Here is a 20085-nt window from a genome sequence, read left to right as displayed (position 1 = left end):
GCTTTGCGACCACCTATGTGTATTGGTGTTCCTTTCTCAGTCTGATTCATTGTAAATCCACCGCGTTTAGTAACAGATGCCATCCTTTCCCCTTTGTGGAGGGAGCTCGGTTCCATCCAGTGGGATTCTGACCTCAGGCAGACTCTGTTCACATTGCAAAAAGTTTGTATTGATGGCTTGTTTCCCTTTACATAATCCACCTCAGACTTGTCTTGGCTTTCCGTGGTCTATTTTTTTGTTCTTTAATGTGTTAATCCTCGTTTCTCCAGATAATAAGGCCTTTTGAGGGATGAAAAATAAATCATGTTCCTTCTTGCCCAGAAGAACTGTGACTTGCCCTAATTTGCTTGGGTGCAATTTAGAGACTGGAACAGTTTCATTTATTCTTTTAAGAATGTTCTGTGTATTTAGAAATGTCTGCAAGGAGAGGAGGACTGAAAGGCGAGATCGTCTCTAGATGAATCTCCAGAGCCAAAAATCCGACGTGGTGGGCACTATCGCACCGACGTGTGAATAACATTGCAGTTGTAGTAAATTATGGAGCATCTAAGAGGCCGTCATGTATTATACCGTTATCGGTGTCCTCCTGACTTACTAAAACTTCTACTGTTGGGAATGGTGTCATCTCTCAAGGGATTGTCTAATGAAGACCACCATTTCTATATGCCTTATATCGGTATGTGACGTTGCGTTTTTGTCCCGGGTTTTTATTTGTTTATATGAAATTACTCAAGGATGCTACAGACAACCATAATGGGATCCAAATATGTCTTTATTGAAGGAAGGGTTTCTCTCCTAAGACAACGGCTTCAGGGTTGGGTTCTACATTTCTGTTGCACATACCAGCCATGCAGCTGCGTCATGGCAGTCTCGGTGGCATGTTCGTCCGCGTCTTTTCCATTGCTTATTGGTCGTATGGTGGTTCAAAAAATTTAATGACTATTATTGATAATGATGATTAGTGAGACCAAGTATCGGTAAGTTGGTATTCCGGACTAGTGATCTAGATGAAGGGCTAACTTTTCTGTAAACCAGCAACTGTCCAGAAAGCTACATGGTGGAATAACTACATGCTGTAACATCATGTAAATTGGTGTCTTCATCCTGAGACCAGGGTCTGTCAACATTGCGACTTTCTACGGCGGTTTTTTTTGTTAAGAGACTTCTAAAAAAAAAAAAAAAAACAGAAAAAGCACTCCCAAAATTGCTTAAGAATCTATCTCATTCTATGGAAAATGGTTAGCTGGTCACGCTTTTAAAATCTTCAGGCTTTCAAAAATACGTGCTATAAGGAAACAAAGAGGATGTCGCCTTTTTGCAGCATCTCATAATGTAAAACGCTTCAAACAAGGAAATATCCAATCAAGGGGGCTGTGTATAAAAAGAAACAAAAAGAAATTTCGGTAAAAACATTTGACAAACTCTTCAAAGCCATTTCAGAGAACTCATCAAGAAGTGAAAAACTCCCCAAACATTTCCACTAAAAAGGTCGTCTAAAAAGCTAGTAGTTTATAGTGGCCAGACATCTTATTACTGCCAAAGCCTCATTCAGGCGTCCGTGAGTTTTCTTTTGTGTAAAAATCCAAACCCTTGTTCATTAGTGTCAGTTTTTTATCATTTTGTTTTTGTCATCATTGATTCTTCTTTGATAGTGGGGAGGTAGGAGAATAAACTTCTTGTATCCATTTTCAATGTTAATCATGGAAGGCACACCGATTGCACGCAGATGACATTTGCTTTCCATAAATTTAGTTTTGATTTGTGACTCTGATCAAAAAATGTCTCCATGATTATTGTTTATATTTTTTATTTTTTTATTTGTGAACCACTGTCTTTGCACAAAAAAAAACCTCATGGAAATGTGCACAGTCTGATAAGTTTTCATGGTGAGAACACGTACAGAACTCGCAGGTACCTGAATGAGGCCTATTTAGGAATAGTAGGGAGGGGAGGTCACATATAGGTGACGGATTATTGTATTTTGTGGCTGCATTGTTTGGATGTTGAAACTGGCCTTTCCCATTGACTAAACAGGACAGTAGAATGGTTTATCTTTTTTTGATGAGTTTGGAAAACTTATTGCTATCACTTTGTCGTAAGTTTTTTATGCTTTCAGTAGTTTGAGCCTATCTGTAGATCGCAGAAGGGAACATATGCACATTGCGTGGTTGGCTCCGTCTTCATTTCCCCCACCCTAAGCTGGACTTCAAGCCTGCAAGCATCAGATATTCACAGACTGGAAAGCTCATGGAAGGAGATTTTGTTTTCTACCAGTTTTTGCAATGTAAATGTAAGGCTGTCTATTAGTGATGGGCGAACGTGCTCAGATAACCTCTTATCCGAGCATACTCTGGTATTATCCGTGTAACTTGAGTGTGCTCTTATATTATGTTCGAGTCCCTGTGGCTGCAGGATTGCGGTTGTTAGACAACCACAACACACATGAGGATTTCCTAACAAACAGGCAATCCCCACATGTGTTCAGACTGTCTAATAGGATTCTACGAGCATCCCCAAGATATCCAAGCCTGCTCGGGTGTTATTTGGGTAAGGCTACTTTCACATTTCCGTCGGTAGTTGGCCGTCACAAAGCATCGGCGCGACGTACCGACGGACGTTTGTGAAATAGTGAATATCGTGAGCAGCGGACGCAGTTTTTCAACGGGTCCGCTGTCCAGTCTAAAGTCCCGGGGAGGAAAGAGAGAGTGAGATTTCATGCCGGGCATGCGCAGTCGAAAACACAGGATACAACGTGCATAAAAACGTTCCCTTGAAGACGGGCCATCACATTTTGCAGGATCCAGTGAACGGCGGACAAAACGTGAGTCCATACAAGTCTATGTGAAAATGCAGGATTCTGCATTTTCAAAAATCGACGTATTGCGACGGTAGCAGAAAGACGGAAATGTGAAAGTCGCCCAAGACGTTACCCGAGCACGTTCGCTCCTCACTGATGTGTATCAGTTATGGACCTTCCTCGGGTTTGTTGTGAGTTCAAGTTTGGCAAAGGATGAGACTGCCAAATACCGGTGTCATCTGAGCGTTGAGAGCACTGAGTCAGAGTGTTATATAATAGAAAAAAGAACTATCTATATGATTATTTTTGGATACTCCTAAAGGCCGGTCACAGTACATCCCTTGGAGGTGACAGAAGTAATGGGAGCGTTGGTCTGGTCCACATCCTTGTCGGTGGCTTTCTGCACACTGCTGTGAGTTATGTGCTCGCTTTTGCTTGCGTACAAGGCTTCCATGTCTGTTCTGTCGGTCAGTAGCAGGACGCCACTTGTTTGAGGTGGATCCTCTCCGAGTCTTCAGCTCCCTCCAGTGCTGGTTGGCGCGGTCATTTCTAAACTTGCAGAAGAGCGTGGTGAAGCCCCAGCTACATCTGCTCCTCAGTGGTGAGAGCTGAACCTTCTTCATTTCTCCTTACTGTTCTCGTGTGAGATGTTTCGTCTCCATTGTAAATCTGAATGATACAAAGTGTACCTTACACCGCACTATGAAGGTACTGTACACCCGTGATCTTATCATGACGCTCTTTTAGTAGGACTCCGTAAGGCACAATGTATTGGTCTGTCACTTTACAGTTTTGACTTTGTTGGAGTAACACTGTTTTTAGATTATATAATTATTTATTTCTTTTTTTAAAGATTACATTTTACATTTTTAATAGTTTTGCAGATTTTTACATTTTTCTAAACTGGCTATGATGGGAAAAAAATCAATTGAATCATTTTTGCTTGCTTAATTTTCTTCATTTATTTTCTCCACTATTGGAGTAATTTAAATACAGATTTGCTGAACATATCTTAGGAGTCTGCCAATGAATCTCGACATTTATCAAAGGCCTTTATACTTTTAGGTTTTCTGTAATTAACATGAGTGCATGTTATTTTTTTTATTTTTTTTTAGGTTATATGCTCCGTATACTGTTAACGTTGTTTAGTTATTTTTATTGTTCAAATATTCTCCTTTAATATAACCACCAGCTATATTGGGCACTACTGGTGACCTTTCTAGTCCCATGATACCGTTCTAATCTTGTCGTATTGAAAGGCAGTCTAGATTTTTAATTTTTATTTTTACTCTTACATTGAGACTTTTATTAATGTATACTATAATTCTGAGCTATTTACATCGTATAATGGCTACCGCCCTCTCTGTGACCCTGGTTGCCGTAGCGGGGTACAACGGGTTCCGGCATATTGTCCTTCATTTTGGGAAAAGTAGACCTTCTTGCAGCAATATTGTTCTTGGCAGCCTGAGTCTGTGACTGAGGTTTGGTACAGAACCGCTGACATTGATGTGAACAGAGCAGTGCGGTGTAAAGAGAAGGCATCATCTTACCGATACAAGACATATTGCATAGTGGGTGCGGTGCACAGAGACTCAAGACCGATTCCTGGGTGGTATGAACCTTGGCCAAGACTAAGGGCATTCTACTTGAAACGTGTAGACCTGGTGTCATTCCTATTTCATCATGATTTTACATACACCCTGTTTTTAACTTTTTTTTCCCCATTAAATGTGAAGTTTTAACTCTCTTGACTTTTGCGGCTGCTGGATCCGTTCATGTTCTACGTCTCCACTGATTAGTGTACAATGTGCATGGTACATTGAGAACGTATGCAAGTAATATAATGCAGGCTGAAACAAACCCTTGTGTGGTTTGTATAGGAAAATGGATAATGTAAGAATGACGTAATTGCCAGCTACAGGAGATGCTGGAGGGTCCTATGGCCATCTACTCTCATACTCTCATACCAGTAGCCTATTACAATATGTCACTTGCTGCTGCTTATCCGCATTTCTGTTCTTTCACAGCTGACTTGGTATATCTTCAGGTAAAGGTGATATCTGTATACATCTGCATGTTCTGCTGACTGGCACCTTCTGGGATCATTTGGTCAATTTCTTTTGGTCTCTTATGATCTCCTGCATGACTGCAACGTTGACTGATAGCCCAGCACATGGTTTTCTATATTTGTTTTTTGGCATTTGCCACAGATCCCAAGATAAGCCACTTCTACAGCAAACCATGTGTATGGGTTTTTACTCGGAAGAGCATGAAGACGAGCAGGACAGTCCTGTGCTTGTGTGATTGAGCCTTTGCATGTGTATAGAGACCTCCATGATCACAATATGGCATGTTGGACACAAATAGTGATGAGCGAGTATACTCGTTACTCGGGTTTTCCAGAGCATGCTCGGGTGGTCTCCGAGTATTTGTAACTGCTCGGAGATTTAGTTTTTGTCAAAGCAGCTGCATGATTTACGGTTGCTAGACAGGCTGAATACATGTGGGGATTCCCTAGCAACCAGGCAACCCCCACATGTACTCAGGCTGGCTAGCAGCCATAAATCATGCAGCTGCTTTGACAAAAACGAAATCTCCAAGCAGTTACAAATACTCAAAGACCACCCGAGAGTGCTCTGGAATACCCGAGCAACGAGTATACTCGCTCATCACTAGACACCAACACAACACTACTGCTCTCCACAAGGATACCACCTGACTGGCAGGGTACAGTTGGCATCAATTACTTCTTACACTGCTCCAGTAAAATAAAAGCTGAGCTCTGACTGGTTGATATGGGCATCAAGGGTTTTTACTGTGAATAAATTTCTGATGGCAGTAGCCTGATAAGTATTGTCCTCTACAATCCATACAAGGTGTTGGGTTTTCATTTCTGTGGCTCAATCTGTAAAGTGATCTCTAGGGCCTATGCACATAGCAGGGTCCTGTGCACTATATATGATCTGGAAACTGCATGACAAGCCTTAGGTGTAAGTACCACCATGCATATCGAGGCTTATATAGCATGCTAATTGTTTTTGGTTACATTTTTATGGATTCATACAGAAACTAAAATTCAGATTTGGTCTCCTTTTTCTGTCTGTCAGCCATGGCTGGCTTGGCTAATCAATGGAGCCAGATAGACATCCAACTTTTCGTATGTGGACACAGGAGGAGCTCTCTACCGGTATCAGAACAAAATTGTGGTTGTCGAGATTGATAGAGGGTTTGATTCGAGACCTGATTCTGAATAAACTATGAGACCTGATAATTGAAGTTCAAAAATTAAGAAAAGCCCTTTGGACTTCAAAGACCATAAATGGCTGCATTTGCGATGGCGTATTCTTATCAGTAGGCCTTTTCATCTGTAATTATGTTTTCGCTTCGTTGCCTCTCGCTCTCGGTAGCCAGTTTTCACTGTCCTTAAAGAACTCTTGGATGAAGAAAGTAAATAAAAAAAAAAAATGTGTACAGAATAAATTAGGTCAGTTAATTGAGGGCACAGATTGTTCTGCAGAGTGTGGATAATTAGCACCAACCATGCACTGGTTTGTTAGAGACGAGTCTCTGGATTAAATTCCATCAGAGCTGATTGCTGTAGATTAGTAACAAGGTATTTTGTTCTTGTCTGGTTTCCGACCCTTTTGCGCAGGTTTATCGACGACACAACTTGTCAATCCGCCTTAGTTAGAAGCTACTTTTGCATCATCCATGCAAACTGTACGGAGATAGAATAATCATCTTTCTGTCTCCATATGGTTTGCATCTTGTGGCTCGTGCTCGATTTACCCATGTAGATGTTCCGATGAGGATGATGGTGATGATGGGTTGTAATCAGATGACCCATGATTGACCTATGTAAAAGGACTTTTAGGTTTTATTGCTTCAAAGTTCATAAATTATGTAGAAGTAATGTTTTCTGTCCCATCACACACACACACATACACACTTCTTTATGGGGGTAAAGTATAGACACTAGACACGCTCCTCCTTCCTTGTGAGCCATGTTGCAGTGGGTCCGTTTTGTGGCAGCTGCAATGGATGGGAATTTTTCGGCACCAATGTCTAGCATTGAATATAAAGTCGTGGATGATCTGGAGTCCTACCCCATCCCCCACAGCGACCAGGCTGTGACGGGAGACGCATGCAGAGCCGACTGTTTGTAATCATCAGTTTGTTGTAGTTTTATCGGGTTAGGCAGATTTGTTTGTCTATTTTTCATAAGTCCTGAAAATAGAAACCGTTGCATAAATTTATGTCAGTTTGCATCTGTTTTTCCGGGTTTTTTTTTGTATCAGTTGTAAAATCAGTTTGGATAAAAAAAAAATTACAAAATGAGCAAGATCAAACATGATCTGAAATATTGCATGCATTTTCTTCTTGTCAAAAAGTGTGGTGTATAGTAATGGACTGTAGCTTGGCCTGACCTGACAGATGAGGAACGTGTAAAGCCCCACCACACATCGGACGAACGCCAGGCGAAACCACAGATTTAAGCGGGTTTGGCTGCCAGTCTAACATGCATGGGAGAGAAGGATCCGGCATGTCTGATATTTTTGAACGGCCTGTCTTCTTCTTGACATAAGTTGCCAGCAGAGATTTCTGCCAGTGACTTTATCAGAGAATGATTTCTCCTGTGTATGTGCGAGCGAGCTGGACAAACAGTGGTCGGCCAATAGCCATCTAAGGCATTAGGGGGCTTAAAGCTTTCAAAGTTTTTAAATACTATGAAAAATGCTTCAAACTTGATGCCATTTTATTTTTGATTGTAAATTTATAACCTGTGACAAAAACATAAAAAAATGTACTTTTCAATTTACTATAGAAATCTGGTCACTAAATTTTTGACCTAAAGATAAGGAGATCCTCTTACACTGGCCAGTAATCCCCAAAGCGTTTTCTTCAGCCCATCTGAAAGGTGTTTAAAGGGACTCTGTCAACACAGAATGACTGTTCAAACCAAGCACAGGCGCTCGGTGCACTAGGGCAGGCCAGACATTTAAAGGGAACCTGTCACCCCCAAATTCGAAGATGAGCTAAGCCCACCCGTATCAGGGGCTTATCTACAGCATTCTGGAATGCTGTAGATAAGCCCCCGATGTATCCTGAAAGATGAGAAAAAGAGGTTAGATTATACTCACCCAGCGACGTTCCTGCTGTGGTCCGGTCCGATGGGCAACACGGTCCGGTCCGGGGCCTCCCATCTTCATAGGATGAAGTCCCCTTCTTGTCTTCACGCTGCGGTTCCGACGCAGGCGTACTTTGTCTGCCCTGTTGAGGGCAGAGCAAAGTACTGCAGTGCGCAGGCGCCGGGAAAGGTCAGCGAGGCCCGGCACATGCGCACAGCAGTACTTTGCTGTGCCCTAAGTACACCTGCACCGGAGCCACAGCGTGAAGACAAGAAGAGGACGTCATCGTATGAAGATAGGAGGCCCCGTACCGGACTGCGACGCCCATCGGATCGGACCGCCTGCGTAGGTGAGTATAATCTAACCTCTTTTTCTCATCTTTCAGGATACATCAGAGGCTTACACTGTGCACAGAATTATTAGGCAAGTTGTATTTTGATCACATGATACTTTTTATACATGCTTTCCGACTCCAAGCTGTTCAGGCTTGAGAGCCAACTACCAATTAAGTAAATCAGGTTATTTGCATCTTTGTAATGAGGAGGGGTGTTGTCTAATGACATTAAAACCCTATATAAGGTGTGCTTAATTATTAGGCAATTTCTTTTCCTTTGGCAAAATGGGTCAGAAGAGAGATTTAACGGGCTCTGAAAAGTCCAAAATTGTGAGATGTCTTGCAGAGGGATGCAGCAGTCTTTAAATTGCCAAACTTTTGAAGCGTGATCACCGAACAATCAAGCATTTCATGGCAAATAGCCAACCGGGTCGCAAGAAGCGTGTTGGGCAACAAAGGCGCAAAATAACTGCCCATGAATTGAGGAAAATCAAGCGTGAAGCTGCCAAGATGCCATTTGCCACCAGTTTTGCCATATTTCAGAGCTGCAACGTTACTGGAGTAACAAAAAGCACAAGGTGTGCAATACTCAAAGACATGGGAAAAAAAAGGGGAAAAAACACTACTACAATATGTACACCACCCAGTAATCATATAACACAAAACACTTTATTGGCACACATAATAAAAACATAATAAAATCACTATGCCACTATGAACAACCTGGGTACATAATATAAATCCCTACAAATTCCAATATACAGCCTGTTAAGTAGAACAGTGGAATGCAAAATATGTAAGATCATACCACCCTACCTAGCGGCTCATGGGGTATCTAGGAGCATATATAGGGCATGATAGATTTAACAAAACCCCAGAAAGCAAGTAAATACAAAGCTACCCATGTAATGATAGCAAAGAAGTCCCCAAGTGCCAGCATGGAACCATGTAATGGTTAAGAAAGCTGTAGTCTGATACAAACCGGTGTTTAAAGAGACAGGCTGGAGTACCCAGGAGGACTAGTGGACCATAGTGGGCTATGGTCCACTAGTGGGCTATGGTCCACTAGTCCTCCTGGGTACTCCAGCCTGTCTCTTTAAACGCCGATTTGTATCAGATTACAGCTTTCTTAACCATTACATGGTTCCATGCTGGCACTTGGGGACTTCTTTGCTACCATTACATGGGTAGCTTTGTATTTACTTGCTTTCTGGGGTTTTGTTAAATCTATCATGCCCTATATATGCTCCTAGATACCCCATGAGCCGCTAGGTAGGGTGGTATGATCTTACATATTTTGCATTCCACTGTTCTACTTAACAGGCTGTATATTGGAATTTGTAGGGATTTATATTATGTACCCAGGTTGTTCATAGTGGCATAGTGATTTTATTATGTTTCTATTATGTGTGCCAATAAAGTGTTTTGTGTTATATGATTACTGGGTGGTGTGCATATTGTAGTAGTGTCTTTTCCCTTTTTTTTCCTTGTTTGGTTCATTCTGCTACTTACACCACCTGTCCATATATATTGTCCGTGGTTGTGCGCCGGTTTTTTTTTTTAATTCCATACTCAGGGACATGGCCAAGGTAAGGAAGGGTGTAAAACGACCACCTTTGAACCAGAAACATAAGATAAATCGTCAAGACTGGGCCAAGAAATATCTTAAGACTGACTTTTCAAAGGTTTTATGGACTGATGAAATGAGTGACTCTTGATGGGCCAGAGGCTGGATCAGTAAAGGGGAGAGAGCTCCACTCCGACTCAGACACCTGGTGGAGGTGGGGTACTGGTATGGGCTGGTATCATCAAAGATGAACTTGTGGGACTTTTTCGGGTTGAGGATGGAGTGAAGCTCAACTCCCAGACCTACTGCCAGTTTCTGGAAGACAACTTCTTCAAGCAGTGGTTCAGTAAGAAGTTGGTATTGTTCAAGAAGAACATGATTTTCATGCAGGACAATGCTCCATCACATGCCTCCAACTACTCCACAGTGTAGCTGGCCAGTAAAGGTCTCAAAGAAGAAAAAATAATGACATGGCCCCCTTGTTCACCTGATCTGAACCCCATAGAGAACCTGTGGTCCCTCATAAAATGTGAGATCTACAGGGAGGGAAAACAGTCCACCTCTCGGAACAGTGTCTGGAGGCTGTGGTGGCTGCTACACACAATGTTGGTCGTAAACAGATCAAGCAACTGACAGAATCTATGGATGGAGGCTGCTGAGTGTCATCATAAAGAAAGGTGGCTATATTGGTCACTAATTTTTTGGGGTTTTGTTTTTGCATGTCAGAAATGTTTATTTCTAAATTTTGTGCAGTTATATTGGTTTACCTGGTGAAAATAAACAAGTGAGATGGGAATATATTTGGTTTTTTATTAAGTTGCCTAATAATTCTGCACAGTAATAGTTACCTGCACAAACAGATATCCTCCTAAGATAGTTAAATCTAAAAAAAAAAAAAAAAAAAAACCACTCCAACTTCCAAAAATATTAAGCTTTGATTTTTACGAGTGTTTTGGGTTGATTGAGAACATAGTTGTTGATCAATAATAAAAATAATCCTCTAAAATACAACTTGCCTAATAATTCTGCACACCGTTTATCTACTGCATTCCAGAATGTTGTAGATAAGCCGCTGATGCAGGTGGGCTTGGGTCATCTTTGATTTTTGGGGGGTGACAGGTTCCCTTTAAGTGCACCTTCCCACCTACTTGTTTCCATCTATCTCTGCCCTTCTCTGACTCTATGAAGCTAGAGCTGTCAATCAAAAAGAGGGGTAGATATAGAGGGGGGGAAAATATTAGGACTCTGATACTGCATGGTTCCTGATCATTTCGAGAACAATAACCAAAATATTCAGTAGACCTAGTTTAAATGATTAGGAACATACTGCTAAGTAGCAAAAAAAAATAAGTCCTCCCAAGTGCAAATTACGGTACTTAATTACAAGTGGTGGAAAGCTCATCCGACGGCACTGATCATTCTGATCAGTGCAGGGCAGGGGAGGAAACTATCGGGATCTGTACATCAGCGCCTGCAGTATCCATGCATGTGTAGCGATTAGTTGAAGAACAATTCATGTGATGTGATCAGCCACGTCTTCAAAATGTTAGTGTGTGCATGAAGCAGGCTGTGTATATACGGTTCCTGCAGCAGTATTGTGTATATCGGTGTACACAATGTGTGTTGTAAAGCTATACATGCTACCCATTCTACAGAGAAACACGGTAGATTTGTTACCTCCCTATTTTACCCTCCTGCATAAAAACTGACAGTATAGAACCAGCAACTTGTTTAGTGTGAGTTAAGCTTATATTATTGCGAAATGTTTTTTCCTCTCTAAACCAGGGGTGCATCTCTATAGTCCGAAAAATATGGTGATATGTATGTACTGTGCTGTGCAAACATTTTTAAGCAAATGTGGAAAATTGCTGCAACGTAAAAATGCTTCCAAATATAGAAGTGCCGAATAGCTTTTTCTAATCAATATATTTGGTGTGACCGACCTTTTGCCTTCAAAACTGCATCAAATCTCCTAGGTACACTTGCACAAAGGATCTGAAGGAACTCTGTAAGAAATGTATTCCATATATCTTGGAGACCTAACCACGTGTCTTCAGTGAATGTCTGCGTATGAAAATCCTTCTGTCTCTTCCTGTAATCCTTGCCAGACCCAATGATGATAAGATCAGGGCTATGTTGAGGCCATATCATCACTTCCAGGACTTTAGTTCATCTTTGCACCGAAGATAGTTCTTGACCACCATTAGCTCCCAATTTATTCTGCAGCAGGACAATTGACCCCAAACAGATGCCTCCCTGATGGTGTTGCATAATGGATAACTAGCTGGCTATATTTGTCAGCTCTACAGACACCAAGAAATGGGCAATGTTGAGGAACTTATGCTGGGGACATCCAAGGAAAGTTATTGCAGCAGATGAGACATCACTTCTATTCAAAGTCAGAATATGACCAACAGTGATATCACCTCTGAAATGGCAGAAACCATTGGGACCCGTCTACTCCCATCTGCTCTTCGGAGAAGCCTGGCTAGAGTGGTCTTCATGAAATATAATTGTGGTCAAAAGCCATACCTTTTTAATATGGAAATGCAGCCAAAAAACTCAAGTGTGCACATAAACATAGGCACTGTGGTGCAGAAAAATGGCAGCAGGAGCTCTGTCCTGAAGTGTCAAAATATGAAATGTGAAATATTTGGCTGTAACAAAAGTCAGTTTGTTTGCCAAAGGCCTGGAGACTGGTACAATAATGAGGGTCTGCAGCGAAAAGTGAAGCATGGTGGAGGTTCCTTGTACGTTTGGGGCTTCAATTCAGCAAAAAAGTTGGGAGTTTGGTTAAGATTAATGGTGTCCTCAATTCTGAGAAATACAGATAGATGCTTATCCATCATGCAGTGCCATTAAAGAGGAGTCCGATTGGCTCCGTATGTATTCTGCAGCAGGACAACGATTCCAAATATGCATCAAATGTCATTAATAAGTATCCAGCATAAAGAACAAGGAGTCCTGCAAATGATGACATGGCAACACAGAGACCTGATCTCAACATTTAGTCTGCCTGAGAGTAATCCAGGACTAGTGAAAGGACAGAAGGCGTTGTACATGTCAACATCACAGAAAATCTTTTGTTATTTCTCCAAGATGTTTGGAACAACCCCCCTGCAAACTTCCTTCAAAAACTGTACAGGTACCTAGAAGAGCTGATGCTTTGATGCAGTTTTGAAGTTAGTTAGGTCACACCAAATATTTTGATATAGATTTCTTTTGTTCACTTACTTTGCAGCATTTTTTCTACACCTCCCCTAAAGATTTTGCATAGTGTGTGTGTGTTTATAAGGCTACGTTCAGACTAGCGTTGTGCTAGTGTGCGTCGGGTTAGCGTCGGGCGACGCAGCGGCGACGCACGCGTCATGCGCCCCTATGTTTAACATGGGGGACGCATGCGTTTGTTTGTTGCGTTTTGCAACGCATGCGTCTTTTTTGCCGCAAGCGTCGGACCAAGAAAACGCAACAAGTTGCATTTTTCTTGCGGCCGATTTTCGGCAAAAAACGACGCACGCGTCGCAAAACGCAGCGTTTTTGTGTCTTGTGCGTTGCGTCGCCGACGCAGCGGCGCACAACGCTAGTCTGAACGTAGCCTTATATATGAATATCCACACACACACTTGAAACATAGCTGGTGTGAGTGATATATATGGTGTAGATGGATATGAGGGAATTGAAATAAATACATTTTCCTTTCATTAAACAAAGGGTAATTTTTTGATGACCCATTCCCTTTGATGACCCATTCCCTTTAACCCCTTCACACATGCACCGTTCATGTACGGCGCATGTTGTGTCCCTCCCTTTAATGTGGGCTCCGGTGCTGAGCCCACATCTTATAATAATAATAATAATTTTTATTTATATAGCGCCAACATATTCCGCAGCGCTTTACAAATTATAGAGGGGACTTGTACAGACAATAGACATTACAGCATAACAGAAATACAGTTCAAAACAGATACCAGGAGGAATGAGGGCCCTGCTCGCAAGCTTACAAACTATGAGGAAAAGGGGAGACACGAGAGGTGGATGATAACAATTGCTTTAGTTATTCGGACCGGCCATAGTGTAAAGCTGCATGAACCAGTTAACTGCCTAAGTATGAAGACACAAAAGAGAATAGTAAAACCAAAAACACTCAGTTTGAAAAAATGTTGCAGTAATCCGCAAGTGCTAGTAAAAGATGTAAAAAACAGGGTATTTGGTTGATACGTTTTTTGCAAAAAATGTATACTAAGCTGCTCTACCAATCTTCACGGTATACCCTTATCAGAGCAGTCCTAACTAATGTATGCAATCCCTATCTGATGTATTTAAAAACCTGATCATCTGTATATAACTGCCTAAGTATGTAGCAGTACAGACACAGAGGGCTATTAACTGCATAAAGTGAATGAGAACATGATGCGAGGAACCTGATTGTTTTTTTTTTTTTTTATTATAAATAGGCCACACAGGGATCGTTAGGTTAATGCATTGAGGTGGTAGGCCAGTCTGAACAAATGAGTTTTTAGAGTACGCTTAAAACTGTGGGGATTGGGGATTAATCGTATTAACCTAGGTAGTGCATTCCAAAGAATCGGCGCAGCACGTGTAAAGTCTTGGAGACGGGAGTGGGAGGTTCTGATTATTGAGGATGCTAACCTGAGGTCATTAGCGGAGCGGAGGGCACGGGAAGGGTGGTAGACTGATACCAGGGAGGAGATGTAGGGTGGTGCTGAGCCATGGAGTGCTTTGTGGATGAGGGTAGTAGTTTTGTACTGGATTCTGGAGTGGATGGGTAGCCAGTGTAATGACTGGCACAAGGTAGAGGCATCGGTGTAACGGTTGGTGAGGAATATGATCCTGGCAGCAGCATTCAGGACAGATTGGAGTGGGGAAAGTTTGGTAAGAGGGAGGCCGATTAGTAGAGAGTTACAATAGTCCAGACGAGAATGAATAAGTGAAACAGTCAGAGTTTTTGCAGAATCAAAAGTAAGAAAAGGGCGAATTCTAGAAATGTTTTTGAGATGCAGGTAAGAAGAGCGAGCCAGTGATCGGATGTGGGGGGTGAATGAAAGGTCAGAATCAAGGATGACCCCAAGGCAGCGGGCATGTTGCTTTGGACTAATGGTGGAACCGCACACGGAGATGGCAATGTCAGGCAAAGGTAGGTTAGTAGAGGGAGAGAACACGAGGAGTTCAGTTTTTGACAGGTTTAGTTTCAGATAGAGGGAGGACATGATGTTAGAGACAGCGGTAAGACAATCACTGGTGTTTTCTAAAAAGGTCGGTGTGATATCAGGAGAAGAAGTGTATAATTGGGTGTCATCAGCATAGAGATGGTACTGGAAACCAAATCTACTGATTGTTTGTCCAATAGGGGCAGTATACAACGAGAAGAGGAGGGGGCCTAGGACTGATCCTTGAGGAACCCCAACAGTAAGGGGAAGGTGAGAGGAGGAGGAACCAGCAAAACATACAGTGAAGGATCGGTCAGAGAGATAGGAGGAGAACCAGGAGAGAACGGTGTCCTTGAGGCCGATGGAGCGGAGCATAGTGAGGAGGAGCTGATGATCCACAGTATCGAATGCTGCAGAGAGATCCAAGAGAATTAGCATGGAGTAGTGACCATTAGATTTAGCTGTTAGTAGGTCATTAGAGACTTTAGTGAGGGCAGTTTCAGTAGAGTGTAAAGAGCGGAAGCCAGATTGAAGAGGGTCGAGAAGAGAGTTATCTCTGCACATATCGGCTGTTTTGAACAGCTGACATGTGCCTCTTCACAGCCGCGGGTAGAATCACGATCCACCCGTGGCTGTTAACACGTTAAATGCCGCTGTCAGTCTCTGACCGCGGCATTTAATGTGATCGCATCGGAAGCATGTCACTAATCCCGCCTATTGGTGCCCGTGTCTCATGACCGAGGGTCGACGATGGTTTGCATGACAACCCAGGGTCTGCAGGAGACCCCTGTGGTTGTCATTACCGGATTGGTATGAACGCCTCCCAGCGGTTGGCGCTCATGGCAAGTGAGCATTTCTGCTACACAAAGGCGATCTGATCATCGCCTGTGTGCAGCAGAGGCAATCGGATAACCTTCAGCTTGTAGTCTTCCATGGAGTCTATTAAAGCATGCATAAAGTAAAAAAATGTTTAAAAAAATATATAGAAAAAAAATAGTTTAAATCCCCCCCCCCCACTCGCCCCATTCAAAATAAAACAAAGTAAAAAATACACGTATTTGTTATCTCCACATTCAGAATCGCCTGATCTATCATGCTATAAAAGAATTAATCCGATCGGTAAACGGTGTAACAAAAAGAAGTCAAAACGCCAGAATGACATTTTTTTTTTTTTTTTTTTTTGTTGCCACAACATTGCATTAAAATGCGATAACAAGATCGTATCAACATCAAAATCGTATAATTAAAAACGTCAGCTAAGCAGGAAAGCAATAAGCCCTCATCCAGCCCCAGAACATGAAAAATGGAGACGCTACGGGTCTCGGGAGGTGGGAATGGCGCAATTTTTTTTTTTAAACAAACTTTGGATTTTTTTTTTCCCACCGTTTACGGTAAATTAAAAAACAAACAAACGAAAAAAAAACCCTTTACATGTTTGGTATCTTCAGACTTTAAAGGACCTGGAGAATCCTATTGGCAGGTCAGTTTTAGCATTTGGTGAACATGGTAAAAAAAAAAAAATCCAAAAGACAGTGGTGGAATTGCAAATGTTTTTTGCAATTTCACCGCACTTGGAATTTTTTTTTCACATTTTCTAGTACACGATATGGTAAAACCAATGGTGTCGTTCAAGAGTACAACTCCGTCCCGCAAAAAAAACAAGCACTCACACGACCATATTGATGGAAAAATAGAAAAGTTACGGCTCTGGGAAGAAGGGGGAGCAAAAAACAAACGCTAAGATGAAAAAGGGCTGCGGCGTGAATGGGTTATTGCTGTATACATTAATACCTTATGATACAGTGTACCTCGTGCTGTAGATGACACGGCTCTACACTTGAGGCTTTCATGTTGCTATATGCCTGGTCTTCAGGGAATATGCATTTTCTAGTCGCCACCGACCAGTTGCTAAGATTCCTGCAATTATACTGAATGTGAATTTCCATTGCTCCAACCTCGATACTGGAGAGGATTCATCAGTAGTCTCTCAGATAAATGCTTTTACAATAAATAGATGGATATTTCAACCCTACAATTATGTATGTAGAACATGACATATTAGAGAAACTTTTTATTTTACCCCATACTGTAAAGGCTGCTAGCTGAAAATGAGGTTTCCAGCAATATTTTACATCTGGAGGCGGCTTCAGTGCTGATGTATTGATAATGTAACATACTTCTTAGGCTATGTGTACATGTTCTGGATTTTTCAAGTTTTTTTGTGCGTTTTTCGACGGTTTTCCGCTGCAAAAACGCTCAAAAGCATACATTAAGCATCCCATCATTTTTAATGCATTCTGCAATTTTTGTGCACATGTTGCGTTTTTATACGCAGCATGTTCATTAATTTTGCTTTTTTTTTTGTGTGTGGATTTCCCGCTATTTATTGCATTTTGAAGCTCCGGAAAAAAAACTCTAAAAATGCGCACAAAAAAACGCACAAAAGCCATGAGAAAAATGCGCAAAAAACGCATGCAGATTTCCTGCGGAAAAAGTCCGGTTTTATTCAGGAAATTTCTGCATAAAATCCTGACGTGTGCACATAGCCTTACTCTGGTACATTCGTGCTCCCCTCCAAAACACATTTATAGATTCCCTCCAGGGATAATCCGAGGTGAAGAAGTAGGAATCAAGGAATTATGAAAATCACAGGATCAATACACATATTAATGTTGTGCAAATGACAAAGTCCAGAAGCAAATTTTTTTTCTAAATGTCTCCAGTTATTCAGTATGAAGTATGAGCGGAACTCAAGCATATCATTAACTGAAAAATGAAAATAAAGATAAAACAACCATAAAATGGATTTAATCAGCCAAGGTATCTTTATAATCAGTATAAGAGCGCAAACCTGACACTGTCTAGGTTACTGTTCACAATCCGGCTGACAGGTTCCCTTTAAATAGAAGCACAGTTGCCAGGGGATTTCTTTAAATCCCATCCACTGTGCTTTTAATGTAGAACGCAGCGTTTTGGATGCAGCGCAGGTGAGCTGGTACCAAAACACTGATTTTCCTGATCGTGGGCACGTACCATAAGAACCTGGATTAGACCTCACACATTCAGAGGATTGTCTACCCCTAAAATTATGCAGTCTCGCAGGGGACGCCGTTTTTGGTCTTCAACAACAAATCATTTTGTACATCTTGTAGGCAATGTTCTATTTTCCTTTATTTGCTCTGTGGATTCAGGTGAATCATGCTGAAAAGGAAATCTGTATAGCGAATGTCAAAATTATCATTGGCGATCTGGGGAGAGTTCAAGTTAGGGCAAGCTATGGTTTTGACACTCTAACTTTTAGTTCACACGTTGTGTTTTTGCAGGGGTTTTTTCTGCAGGCAAAACCTGCTCTTTTGGCAGTAAAGAAGCTGCTTGAGAAAAAAACAAACGTTTTTTGTTGTTTTCTTTGGTGCAGATTATATGTTCGAACATTTGTCTACAGTACATATTTTAGAAAGTTGGTTTTATTCAGAAAAACACAGTAAAAAAGAATGGTTGCGTGTGTTTTGCGCTTTTTCATTGCTTACTACGAAAAAAAAAAAATTACAAAATACAAAAATACTACAAAACAGCTGAAAAAAATTGACATGCTGCAGATTTAAAAAACGCTGTAATTTTCCAATTTAGGTAGATAATCTCGTGTGTGAGATTTCTGAAATCTCATAGCTTTTGCTTGGATTGTAAAAAGAAGCTTTTACTTTGCATAAAAAAAAATCTGCAAAAAATACGTGTGAACATATCCCTACTCTGACTCCAGTCCTTCATGAACTTATTTTTTCTTTTGAGTACATAAACGAGGGCCTTAGATTGACATTACTAAACTTGTCTAAATTCACATGGGAGTTGATACATTACCCAAAATGGAAAATAATATATATATAATATAATTTTAAAGCTGGAATTTTTTCTACTAACTCCAGACAAAGCAATCGGTCTTCACAGTCCTGACTGACCGTGTCTACCGTTCTTAGGAACGCTGCTGTTTTTAGTTTTGTTTTCGTGACCTATGAAGCTCCCTTGACTGTTTTCGGTGGCCGCTCTGTAGACTGAGGACCTCCCACATCTGGTAGGATAGGTTTTCTGCACTCATTGCTTTTTGGGCCTGTAATCCAGCAAAATAGTCAGAGTTAAAACTTACAGTACTCATCGACTTTTTCAGATTGCCAAATTGCTGTTCTGGAACGCTGTTGCCTTCATTCTGTAGCCTGGAATACCCCCCCCCCCATTTGAGATACGGTAGATTCCCATGGAGGACGTAATTTTGCTAACAGAAGTGAAAGCATGAATAACTAATCTTTGTTCAAACACCAGATTGCTGTGTCATTGCTAGAAGCGTGTGAGAGGAGTGTTGTAGTGTATCCCACGACAGATAGGCCACAGGATTCTACGGAGATCACTATTAGGCTCCTTTCACACATCAGTTTTTTGCCGTCAGTCACAATCCTTTGGCTCGACAGACCCGTCGCAGATTGTGAAAAACTGATGCGACGGATTATTTTTTTCGATGGATCTGACTAGCGGATCTGGCTAATTGGATACTAAGTAAATTGGAGCATGCTCAGTTAAAAAAAAAACGGAATCCGTCACTGGATTCCGTCAGTTAACAGATCCGGCACCCATAAGCTTCCATTTGAGCAAATGACGGACAGCGACAGATCCGTCACTGTCTGATTTTTTTATTTATTTTTTTCCTTCCCCCCTCCCCCCCGACGTACACAAAAGACATTACTTTTGTCTGTCGTCTCTGGCCGCCAGACAAACAGTTTTCGACGGATCCATCGAACGACGGATGAAACGTGAGGCAATCTGTCGCTAATACAAGTTTATGACGGATTGCGACTGATGGCAAAAAACTGATGTGAAAGAGGCCTAAGTTTGTTTTCAATAGTAAAAATATGATCAATGTTTTAAAACTTTATTCTTGGATTTTGAAATGCCGTCCGTGAGGCAGCGGTGCCACCTGTGGCTTTATTTTGTGGTGTTGAAGGCGTACTACGTTCAGCCAAATTTTGCCCTCAGGTTTTCATCTGGGAGAAGGAGCAGAGCAATGCGATGTATAATGAACATCCCACCAAAAAAGACTTCATCTG

General features: G+C 41.5%; 1 protein-coding gene across 2 annotated transcripts in view; it reads left to right on the top strand.

Moving 5' to 3' along the window:
* AHR (aryl hydrocarbon receptor) overlaps window positions 1–20085 on the top strand; it is a 162543-nt gene that overhangs the window by 15509 nt on the left and 126949 nt on the right. The gene's annotated exons all lie outside the window — the stretch shown is intronic.

The sequence above is a fragment of the Ranitomeya imitator genome, chromosome 6 (assembly GCF_032444005.1).
Source record: "Ranitomeya imitator isolate aRanImi1 chromosome 6, aRanImi1.pri, whole genome shotgun sequence".
Classification (NCBI taxonomy): domain Eukaryota; kingdom Metazoa; phylum Chordata; class Amphibia; order Anura; family Dendrobatidae; genus Ranitomeya; species Ranitomeya imitator.
The sequence above is the reverse complement of the archived record's forward strand: the minus strand, read 5'-3'. Positions and strand labels throughout refer to the sequence as shown.